Here is a 12,601-nt window from a genome sequence, read left to right as displayed (position 1 = left end):
AGGGGGAGTGCTCCATCATCAGCGAGGACAAGAAATGTGCAGTTTGTGCCCTATGACCGCCATAAAGTCAGGTGCCAGACACCCTGGGAAAATGAGTTCCGAGTACACGTTGCTTGGAAAGAGATCTGGAGCATGACCTTCATCTAACCCTGACTGTGTAAGTTAATAGCGGCCCCGACACGCGGGACCTGACTTCGCCAGGGGGTTATAGTTTTTACAGTTTCTGGTCCATATACCTGCACGCGCCGCTGTTGTTGGTGCCATCGTTGGAACCCTGAGACACCACACACAAGAAGTCTACAATCTGGTAAGTTTTCTCTCTCTAATACTGGACTCTCACTCGTCCCTGTGTAGGATGCTAGCAGGTTCATAGGATGCAGTGACACACAAGAGGCAGAGCAAGGGTTAACAGATTCTTTCTATCAAATAGTAAAAGTACAAGCAGGGGGGTAAAAGATATGAATTTGTGGATGGGAAAAATGAAATGCAGAAGATAATAACAGGTTAACTTATTAGTCTCTGTGCGGTGGAGGAAGGTGGCTGGAAGATCCCTCAGCGGCGCCGCAGGCGGCATGAGATGTCTCCTATTTGGTCCCGCAGAAGGGCAATGCACTGTCTCCTTGCAATGATGAATCCGCTCAGTCCTTCAGCATGTCACCTCCTAGTCTGGGCATATGGTGGGGTAGAGATTAAGTTAAGTGGCACAGTGGAAGAAGCAGAAAGTTCAGTAGACAAGGCCGCAGTTGAACCACACAGTCCAGCAGACACAGCCTCAGGCACGGGCCGATCCTTAGCAGGCACGAGAAGGATGGGTGCCTCCTCAGTGATGCCTCCTAAGCGGTGCCTCCTCAGTGATGAGCACAGCCAAGGTATGCACTCTATCCTGGTCACTACCCGGTGCGGATGTCTTTCTGGGCTGAGGGTAGTATGTGTCGGCAGTATCGCTAGCTGGAAACACAGGCACAGCTAGCTGGTGTCAACCATTTCACTACTCTCAAGCTCGTTCCCCGCCAAGTGTCCTGTCTTCCCACTCACACCACTATTTATGTCGGACCCGCCCCCACTGGTCACATGTTCAGAACTGTAGCAGTCAGGAACCTCTTCCCCCTGGAATATTGGTGACAGTCCTGACAATTCCGGCCCAGGTATACAAGAGAAACACCTGACTGGGTACACCTCCCTACACCTGACCTACCCTGCCTCCCAGTTCTTCCCCATTTCCCTACCATCACCCTACAACCCACTACTCTCTGCGTGGAATGGGTTTATTGTTAATAAAACTGTTAACCCTTGCTCTGCCTCCCATCCATCACTGCATCCTATGCACCTGCTAACAACCTACATATCCATATAAATGGCTCACCCTGTATATCAATGAAATATCACCATCATTCGAATACCACTCTAGTTATACACCCAAGCTCACACATAGATCTAGGTTTACTTGCAGTTTTTCTTTCAGCAAAGCAAGGAAAATAACCTATAAAGTCCCTGAAATATGACTCTCAGCCTACAGTATGTGCTAAATCTAGAAATAAAATATAAAATCGCTAATAAGAAGCATTTCTTTTCTAATATGTGAGACAAAATATATAAAACTTTTTAACTTACCAAAACATAATTAGAATGTAAACCAATCTGAAAAGATGGTCTTTAAACTTGATTATTATAATTGTATTAATATAATAAAAGCAATTAGAAATGTTGGATTGTAAGGAAACAGCATGCTGACAGCCAATATGTCGAGTTGTACCCGCTTTTGTAGTTCACTCATATCACAACTTTGTTTTCAAACATTTTATATGGCCTTTTAAGTCCTTCCAGTGAATTCATCAAAATTCCTTACTTATAATACAAAAATGTGACTAACACTTATGTGTTCTAGGATTTTTAACACAAATAAATGATTTTCCCACATAAAGTGTAAATGTTTAATATTTTCCATTTTCTTATTAAAATATGGACTTGTGGGTCAGCTTACATATAATGATTGAAGCATCTGGAGTTTGTGTGTCACTTCACTTTACAATTCCTAATATTAGGGTATAATTAGAATAAGACATAATAAACTTCAATATGGTTGGTCCCATAAAAGCCTTTATTGTTGCATACTATTTGTACTAAAATCAATACACACAACAGTGGAGTCTTTCTCGCTCACATCCTTTACTATCCCCAGCTGAACACTACAATAAAAGCAGAATAAATAGCAATAATAATTCTTAAGAATGTACTGTGAAATAGCTTTTAAATAAAAGACCAATTTTAAAAGAAAGTCGATCCGTAGTGCTATTTTTCCACGTCATGAATTATAAGTTCAAGAGGACTTTTCATCAAATTTTTCATATTGACCTGGACAAACAATGTAATAGTGTCTATAGAGCAGACTAAAAAGTTTAGATATTTTTATGTTGCCTCTCTGGAGCAGAGATGTTAGCAATCCTGGATCTCGTCATACCTAACTGGCCGAACATTCAGTGTCTCCCATTCACACACCACCTCCTCACCTTGCCCCCTATCCATCGGAGTCCCACAAGGTTCAGTCCTATGGCCCCTGCTCTTCTCCATTTACATTTTTGGCCTGGGACAGCTCATAGAATCTCACGGTTTTCAGTATCATCTCTATGCTGATGACACACAGATCTACATCTCTGGACCAGATATCACCACCCTACTAACCAGAATCCCTCAATGTCTATCCACTATTTCATCCTTCTTCTGTGCTAGATTTCTAAAACTTAACATGGACAAAACAGAATTCATTGTCTTTCCCCCATCTCACGCGACCCCACCCAACGAACCTATCCATTTCAGTAAATGGCTGCCCACTCTCCCCAGTCCCACAAGCTCGCTGTCTCGGGGTATTCCTTGACACTGATTTCTCCTTCAAACCGCATATCCAAGCCCTTTCCACTTCCTGCCGCCTTCAACTCAAAAATATTTCACGGATCCGTACATTCCTAAACCAAGAATCTGCAAAAACCCTAGTCCATGCCCTCATCATCTCCCGCCTCGACTACTTAAACCTCCTGCTCTGTGGCCTCCCCTCTAACACTCTCGCACCCCTCCAATCTATTCTAAACTCTGCTGCCCGACTAATCCACCTGTCCCCCCGCTATTCCCCAGCCTCTCCCCTCTGTCAATCGCTTCATTGGCTCCCCATTACCCAGAGACTCCAGTACAAAAGCCTAACCATGACATACAAAGCCATCTACAACCTGTCTCCTCCATACATCTGTGACCTCATCTCCCAGTACTTTCCTGCACGCCACCTACGATCCTCACAAGATCTCCTTCTCTACTCCCCTCTTATCTCCTCTTCCCACAATCGTATACAGGATTTCTCTCGCGCATTACCCCTATTCTGGAAATGTCTAGCACAACATATCAGACTCTCACCTACCATTGAAACCTTCAAAAAGAACCTGAAGACCTATCTCCTCCGGCAAGCCTACAACCTGCAGTAACCACCGATCGACCAAACCACTGCACGACTAGCTCTATCCTCACCTACTGTATCCTCACCCATCTCTGGTAGATTGTGAGCCCTCGCGGGCAGCATCCTCTCTCCTCCTGTACCAGTTGTGACTTGTATTGTTCAAGATTATTGTATCTGTTTTTATTATGTATACCCCTCCTCACATGTAAAGCACCATGAAATAAATGGTGCTATAATAATAAATAATAATAATAATAATAATAATAATAATCAAAGTATTTGGCATTTAGTAAAAAGTGACCCCATTTTACTAATTAAACCTCTCAATGAATTCATCTAGGGGTGCAGTGTGTTAGAACTGGCGGAACGTACCAAATAATGATATTAGAGAATATGAGGTGCGTTTGCAGTCCGGGGTCCACCGTGCAGAGATGACACGCTGCTGAGTAATGGCGGATGGACGCTTGCTCACACGTGGGTTAGACCTCACCCAGTGTGAATGGAAGCGAACTCTGTTGCTTCACAGATTCGCCGTAAATACACTGTGCCCTGTTAACAGTGACAGGGTGCAGGTGAAAGACACTAGTGGGATCCCTATGCATCACCCCCACTAAACTAGTGATTGGACTTGCTCTGACCCGTGCCTGTGGGCGCCCTGAGTCCAAGCGGGAATTCCCACCCTACACTGACTGGCTGTCAGGAAAGCGCACTGATTGTGCATGGTGCCGTACAGGCGGGCACTGTGAATAGACGCAGAATCGTGTGCTAAGTATAAATGTAGCACTGTCGGGTGTTAGGTAGCTTCCACCATTCGCGAGCAGTCAACTACACTAGGAATGGGAATCATTAAGGAGCTTTCATCCATCGACAGACATTCATCTACACACACACGTTATCATGTTTATACTAGTGCATGGGCGAGCGGCCATGCAAACCTTTTATAGAAGACCTTCCAGATGGTCCAATAGGAGCCGCAAAAGGACCTGAGCATGTGACCCCAGACCTCCAATGGGAGGTCGTCCTGTTGGCATGCTCAGTATGGGAAAAGCTGGACTTAGTCCCAGAAACGCCTGCTCACTGCTCATCAGTGCTGGCTACAAAGGCAGAGCCTGGAAAGACAGCAGTAACTAAGAGCACAGTATCAGCTTGAGCAAGACAATGGGATCTATGCTTCTGCTGAGCAGGTTCCACTGTGGTTGGAGGAGAATGGGAGACCGCAGCGGAGATGGTTTGAGATTCCCCCTGTGCAGAGGCGGGGACTCGACACCTAACACAGTGTTCATATTGACACCATTGGTGTGGCACAGAATTTTATACCTTTGGTCAGCCATGCGGAGACACTCAGGAGGAAGGGAGTGCTATTTGCCTATTCAAGTGAATGGGTCTGTGCACATATCAGTGCGTTTCCACGGACCGTGTGTCCGTTGGCAAACCTCACTGACATGTCCATTTTTTAATGTCAGCACGGACCACAAAACATCCAGCACGCGTGTATACGCATAACACACAGTGGTGTCATCCATATGGCATGCATTGGCGCCGGTGAAGAAGCGTTACAGTAAGCGCTGTTCCCCAATCGGCATAGCAGAGGAGAATGATGAGAGCTGTGTTCAGCACCTGATGCTGGGGAACAGCGCTTACTGTAATGCTTCTTCCTTGATGCCGGTCTTGTGGTACTGATGCGGCACACGCATGCCACATGTGTGCTGCAAGTATTGCACACACGGAAACTGACATTTCCAGTACCGGAAATATCAGAACATGTGAAAGAGGCATTATTGCGGGTTTTTATGTTTGGCTCCTGTCACACACGAAAAGATGTCTTTTATTGCAAAAAATTGTTTTTGAATCACCACATTTTGAGAGCTATAATTATTCCATATTTTGGCCCACAGAGTCATGTGGGGTCTTGTTTTTTGAGGGACGAGTTGATGTTTTTATTGGTTCTATTTTCGGGCACATGACATTCTTTTATCTTTTTTTATTCCGATTTTTAGGAAGCAGAATGAGCAAAAACCAGCAATTCATGAATTTCTTTTGGGGGGCCTTTTAAACCGTTCTGCGTGAGGTAAAATTGATAAGGCAGTTTTATTCTTTGGGTTAGTACAATTACAGCAATACCTAACATAGTAACATAGTAACATAGTTAGTAAGGCCGAAAAAAGACATTTGTCCATCCAGTTCAGCCTATATTCCATCATAATAAATCCCCAGATCTACGTCCTATAGAACCTAATAATTGTATGATACAATATTGTTCTGCTCCAGGAAGACATCCAGGCCTCTCTTGAACCCCTCGACTGAGTTCGCCATCACCACCTCCTCAGGCAAGCAATTCCAGATTCTCACTGCCCTAACAGTAAAGAATCCTCTTCTATGTTGGTGGAAAAACCTTCTCTCCTCCAGACGCAAAGAATGCCCCCTTGTGCCCGTCACCTTCCTTGGTATAAACAGATCCTCAGCGAGATATTTGTATTGTCCCCTTATATACTTATACATGGTTATTAGATCGCCCCTCAGTTGTCTTTTTTCTAGACTAAATAATCCTAATTTCGCTAATCTATCTGGGTATTGTAGTTCTCCCATCCCCTTTATTAATTTTGTTGCCCTCCTTTGTACTCTCTCTAGTTCCATTATATCCTTCCTGAGCACCGGTGCCCAAAACTGGACACAGTACTCCATGTGCGGTCTAACTAGGGATTTGTACAGAGGCAGTATAATGCTCTCATCATGTGTATCCAGACCTCTTTTAATGCACCCCATGATCCTGTTTGCCTTGGCAGCTGCTGCCTGGCACTGGCTGCTCCAGGTAAGTTTATCATTAACTAGGATCCCCAAGTCCTTCTCCCTGTCAGATTTACCCAGTGGTTTCCCATTCAGTGTGTAATGGTGATATTGATTCCTTCTTCCCATGTGTATAACCTTACATTTATCATTGTTAAACCTCATCTGCCACCTTTCAGCCCAAGTTTCCAACTTATCCAGATCCATCTGTAGCAGAATACTATCTTCTCTTGTATTAACTGCTTTACATAGTTTTGTATCATCTGCAAATATCGATATTTTACTGTGTAAACCTTCTACCAGATCATTAATGAATATGTTGAAGAGAACAGGTCCCAATACCGACCCCTGCGGTACCCCACTGGTCACAGCGACCCAGTTAGAGACTATACCATTTATAACCACCCTCTGCTTTCTATCACTAAGCCAGTTACTAACCCATTTACACACATTTTCCCCCAGACCAAGCATTCTCATTTTGTGTACCAACCTCTTGTGCGGCACGGTATCAAACGCTTTGGAAAAATCGAGATATACCACGTCCAATGACTCACCGTGGTCCAGCCTATAGCTTACCTCTTCATAAAAACTGATTAGATTGGTTTGACAGGAGCGATTTCTCATAAACCCATGCTGATATGGAGTTAAACAGTTATTCTCATTGAGATAATCCAGAATAACATCCCTCAGAAACCCTTCAAATATTTTACCAACAATTGAGGTTAGACTTACTGGCCTATAATTTCCAGGTTCACTTTTAGAGCCCTTTTTGAATATTGGCACCACATTTGCTATGCGCCAATCCTGCGGAACAGACCATGTCGCTATAGAGTCCCTAAAAATAAGAAATAATGGTTTATCTATTACATTACTTAGTTCTCTTAGTACTCATGGGTGTATGCCATCCGGACCCGGAGATTTATCTATTTTGATCTTATTTAGCCGGTTTCGCACCTCTTCTTGGGTTAGATTGGTGACCCTTAATATAGGGTTTTCATTGTTTCTTGGGATTTCACCTAGCATTTCATTTTCCACCGTGAATACCGTGGAGAAGAAGGTGTTTAATATGTTAGCTTTTTCCTCGTCATCTACAACCATTCTTTCCTCACTATTTTTTAAGGGGCCTACATTTTCAGTTTTTATTCTTTTACTATTGATATAGTTGAAGAACAGTTTGGGATTAGTTTTACTCTCCTTAGCAATGTGCTTCTCTGTTTCCTTTTTGTCAGCTTTAATTAGTTTTTTAGATAAAGTATTTTTCTCCCTATAGCTTTTTAGAGCTTCAATGGTGCCATCCTGCTTTAGTAGTGTAAATGCTTTCTTTTTACTGTTAATTGCCTGTCTTCTTCTTTGTTTAGCCACATTGGGTTTTTCCTATTTCTAGTCCTTTTATTCCCACAAATTATAAACCGCTTACACTGCCTATTTAGGATGTTCTTAAACATTTCCCATTTATTATCTGTATTCTTATTTCTGAGGATATTGTCCCAGTCTACCAGATTAAGGGCATCTCTAAGCTGGTCAAACTTTGCCTTCCTAAAGTTCAGTGTTTTTGTGACTCCCTGACAAGTACCCCTAGTGAAAGACAGGTGAAACTCTACAATATTGTGGTCGCTATTTCCTAGATGCCCGACCACCTGCAGATTTGTTATTCTGTCAGGTCTATTAGATAGTATTAGGTCTAAGAGTGCTGCTCCTCTGGTTGGATTCTGCACCAATTGTGAAAGATAATTTTTCTTGGTTATTAGCAGAAACCTGTTGCCTTTATGGGCTTCACAGGTTTCTGTTTCCCAGTTAATATCCGGGTAGTTAAAGTCCCCCATAACCAGGACCTCATTATGGGTTGCAGCTTCATCTATCTGCTTTAGAAGTAGACTTTCCATGGTTTCTGTTATATTTGGGGGTTTGTAATAGACCCCAATGAGAATTTTGTTACCATTTTTCCCTCCATGAATTTCGACCCATATGGACTCGACATCCTCATTTCCTTTGCTAAGACTTTACATAGAGACAAACCCCTCCTCCTCTCCGATTTTTACGATCCTTTCTAAACAGACTGTAACCCTATAAGTTAACTGCCCAGTCATAGCTTTCATCTAACCATGTCTCGGTTATTAATAATAATAAATAATAATAATCTTTATTTTTATATTCCCACTATGTCAAAGTTACCTGTAGATATTTCTGCTTCTAGTTCTTCCACCTTGTTTGTCAGGCTTCTGGCGTTTGCGAGCATGCAGTTTAGAGGATTTTGTTTTGTTCCAATCTCCTCGCTGTGGATTGTTTTAGAAATGTTCTTACCTCCCTTCTGAGTATGTTTTCCTGGATCTTCTTTGTTCAAGTCTAATGTTTTTCTTCCCGTCCCCTCTTCTTCTAGTTTAACGCCCTCCTGATGAGTGTAGCGAGTCTTCTGGCGAATGTGTGTTTCCCAGGTTTGTTGAGGTGTAGTCCGTCTCTGGCGAGGAGTCCATCGTACAAGTAATTCACACCGTGGTCCAGGAATCCGAATCCTTGTTGTCTGCACCATCGTCTTAGCCAGTTGTTTGCATCAAGGATCCTGTTCCATCTCCTGGTGCCATGCCCGTCTACTGGAAGGATAGAAGAAAAAAACTACCTGTGCATCCAGTTCCTTTACTTTCTTCCCCAACTCTTCAAAGTCTTTGCAGATTGTCGGTAGGTCCTTCCTTGCCGTGTCATTGGTGCCAACATGTATCAGAAGAAATGGGTGGACGTCCTTGGAGCTGAAGAGCTTTGGTATCCTATCGGTCACATCCTTGATCATCGCACCTGGAAGGCAGCATACTTCTCTTGCAGTTATGTCCGGTCTGCAGATGGCTGCTTCTGTGCCTCTCAGTAGTGAGTCTCCCACCACCACCACTCTTCGTTGCTTCTTGGCTGTACTTTTTGCTGCCACTTGTTGCTGTGTGCCCTTTTCTTTTTTGCTTGCTGATATTGCTTCATCCTTAGGTGTGCCATCTTCATCCTCTACAAAGATTTGATATCGGTTCTTCAGTTGTGTGGTTGGTGATTTCTCCATGGTCTTCTTGCTTCTTTTGGTCACATGCTTCCACTCATCTGCTTTTGGAGTTTCTCTGACACTTTTTTCACCTTCTGTGACCAGTAGAGATGCTTCTGTTCTGTCTAGAAAGTCTTCATTCTCTTTGATGAGTTTCAAAGTTGCTATTCTTTCTTCCAGACCCCGCACCTTTTCTTCTAAAAGGGCCACTAGTCTACACTTCTGACAGGTGAAATTGGATTCTTCTTCTGGTCGATCTGTGAACATGTAGCACATGCTGCAGCTCACCATGTAGGTTGTCACATCTGCCATGTTGCTCCTAGATCCTGCTGACTTGCTGTGTGTTTTCCTTCTTGTGTAATCTACTCAGCCAAGCTCTCTTGCAATAATGTCCTACAGGCAAAAATTTTGGTGATGCTTTCCAAGCAGCTGGTCCCGGCTGTACCCAACGATCTTCTAGCTTAGGGAGACTCTTCGCTTTTCCCAGAAGGCACCTGGAATATGCAAATTAGCCTCCTCAAGCTTGAATCCCTGGTTTGGTGATGCTTTCCAAGCAGCTGGTCCCGGCTGTACCCAACGATCTTCTAGCTTAGGGAGACTCTTCGCTTTTCCCAGAAGGCACCTGGAATATGCAAATTAGCCTCCTCAAGCTTGAATCCCTGGTTTGGTGATGCTTTCCAAGCAGCTGGTCCCGGCTGTACCCAACGATCTTCTAGCTTAGGGAGACTCTTCGCTTTTCCCAGAAGGCACCTGGAATATGCAAATTAGCCTCCTCAAGCTTGAATCCCTGGTTTGATGATGCTTTCCAAGCAGCTGTTCCCGGCTGTACCCAACGATCTTCTAGCTTAGGGAGACTCTTCGCTTTTCCCAGAAGAAACCTGGAATATGCAAATTAGCCTCCTCAAGCTTGAATCCCTGGTTTGGTGATGCTTTCCAAGCATATATCTTTTTTATGTTTTGGCGCTTTTATACAATGAAAGCTATTTTATATAAAAAAATATTATTTTTGCATCACTTTATTCTGAGAACTATAACTTTTTTATTTTTCCGGTGATGGAGCTGTATGGTGGCTTGTTTTGACATTTTTATTTTTCCGGTCATGGAGCTGTATGGTGGCTTGTTTGACGTTTTTATTTTTCCAGTCATGAAGCTGTATGGTGGCTTGTTTTGATGTTTCCAGCTGTGCCTTGTTTATTTATATCTGTCTTTTTGATCATGTGTTATTCCACATTTTGTTCGGCGGTATAATGATAAAGCATTGTTTTTTGCCTTTTTTATGGTGTTCATTAAGGGGTTAAATAGTGGGAAAGCTTTATTGGGTGGGTCATTACGGACATGGGGATGCCAAATATGTGTCCTTTTATTGTTTAGATTTTTTTTCATTCAAATATTTATTTATTGATAGAATAAATATTGATTATTATATTATTATTTTATATTTTTTAAATATTTTTACAATTATTAATTTTTTTTTAATTCATTCTAACTTTTACACTGTGTCTCACTATGGGACAATCATTTTTTTGCATGCTGATCGCTTCTATAGCATGCAGATCTGCATGCTATAGAAGCTGTCAGCACTGCAGTTTCTGTACACTAACCTGAGAGACTTCCTGACATGCACTGCGCATGACAGGAAGTTTCTCAGCTTTGGAGACCCGGATGTCGTCATGACGACATGGGGTCTCCATGGCAGCGATCGGGACACCGCATCACGCGCGGGGTCTCAGATCCGAAGGCAGACGGCTGTCAGCTGTGATCGTATTCAATCGTCGAATTTCGGGGGTTAAAGTGTCGGGAGACCGCAATCGGCTGCACACCACCCGTGTGTGTGGCAGATCGCTATGACTTACTATCCCGACCATGGGCAGACAGGCCCAGGTCACATGGACAGGATATACATAGTAACATAGTAACATAGTAACATAGTTAGTAAGGCCGAAAAAAGACATTTGTCCATCCAGTTCAGCCTATATTCCATCATAATAAGTACCCAGATCTACGTCCTTCTACAGAACCTAATAATTGTATGATACAATATTGTTCTGCTCCAGGAAGACATCCAGGCCTCTCTTGAACCCCTCGACTGAGTTCGCCATCACCACCTCCTCAGGCAAGCAATTCCAGATTCTCACTGCCCTAACAGTAAAGAATCCTCTTCTATGTTGGTGGAAAAACCTTCTCTCCTCCAGACGCAAAGAATGCCCCCTTGTGCCCGTCACCTTCCTTGGTATAAACAGATCCTCAGCGAGATATTTGTATTGTCCCCTTATATACTTATACATGGTTATTAGATCGCCCCTCAGTCGTCTTTTTTCTAGACTAAATAATCCTAATTTCGCTAATCTATCTGGGTATTGTAGTTCTCCCATCCCCTTTATTAATTTTGTTGCCCTCCTTTGTACTCTCTCTAGTTCCATTATATCCTTCCTGAGCACCGGTGCCCAAAACTGGACACAGTACTCCATGTGCGGTCTAACTAGGGATTTGTACAGAGGCAGTATAATGCTCTCATCATGTGTATCCAGACCTCTTTTAATGCACCCCATGATCCTGTTTGCCTTGGCAGCTGCTGCCTGGCACTGGCTGCTCCAGGTAAGTTTATCATTAACTAGGATCCCCAAGTCCTTCTCCCTGTCAGATTTACCCAGTGGTTTCCCGTTCAGTGTGTAATGGTGATATTGATTCCCTCTTCCCATGTGTATAACCTTACATTTATCATTGTTAAACCTCATCTGCCACCTTTCAGCCCAAGTTTCCAACTTATCCAGATCCATCTGTAGCAGAATACTATCTTCTCTTGTATTAACTGCTTTACATAGTTTTGTATCATCTGCAAATATCGATATTTTACTGTGTAAACCTTCTACCAGATCATTAATGAATATGTTGAAGAGAACAGGTCCCAATACTGACCCCTGCGGTACCCCACTGGTCACAGCGACCCAGTTAGAGACTATACCATTTATAACCACCCTCTGCATTCTATCACTAAGCCAGTTACTAACCCATTTACACACATTTTCCCCCAGACCAAGCATTCTCATTTTGTGTACCAACCTCTTGTGCGGCACGGTATCAAACGCTTTGGAAAAATCGAGATATACCACGTCCAATGACTCACCATGGTCCAGCCTAAAGCTTACCTCTTCATAAAAACTGATTAGATTGGTTTGACAGGAGCGATTTCTCATAAACCCATGCTGATATGGAGTTAAACAGTTATTCTCATTGAGATAATCCAGAATAACATCCCTCAGAAACCCTTCAAATATTTTACCAACAATAGAGGTTAGACTTACTGGCCTATAATTTCCAGGTTCACTTTTAGAGCCCTTTTTGAATATTGGCACCACATTTGC

This window comes from Ranitomeya imitator, chromosome 5, assembly GCF_032444005.1.
Source record: "Ranitomeya imitator isolate aRanImi1 chromosome 5, aRanImi1.pri, whole genome shotgun sequence".
NCBI lineage: Eukaryota > Metazoa > Chordata > Amphibia > Anura > Dendrobatidae > Ranitomeya > Ranitomeya imitator.
This window is presented reverse-complemented; position numbering follows the sequence as displayed.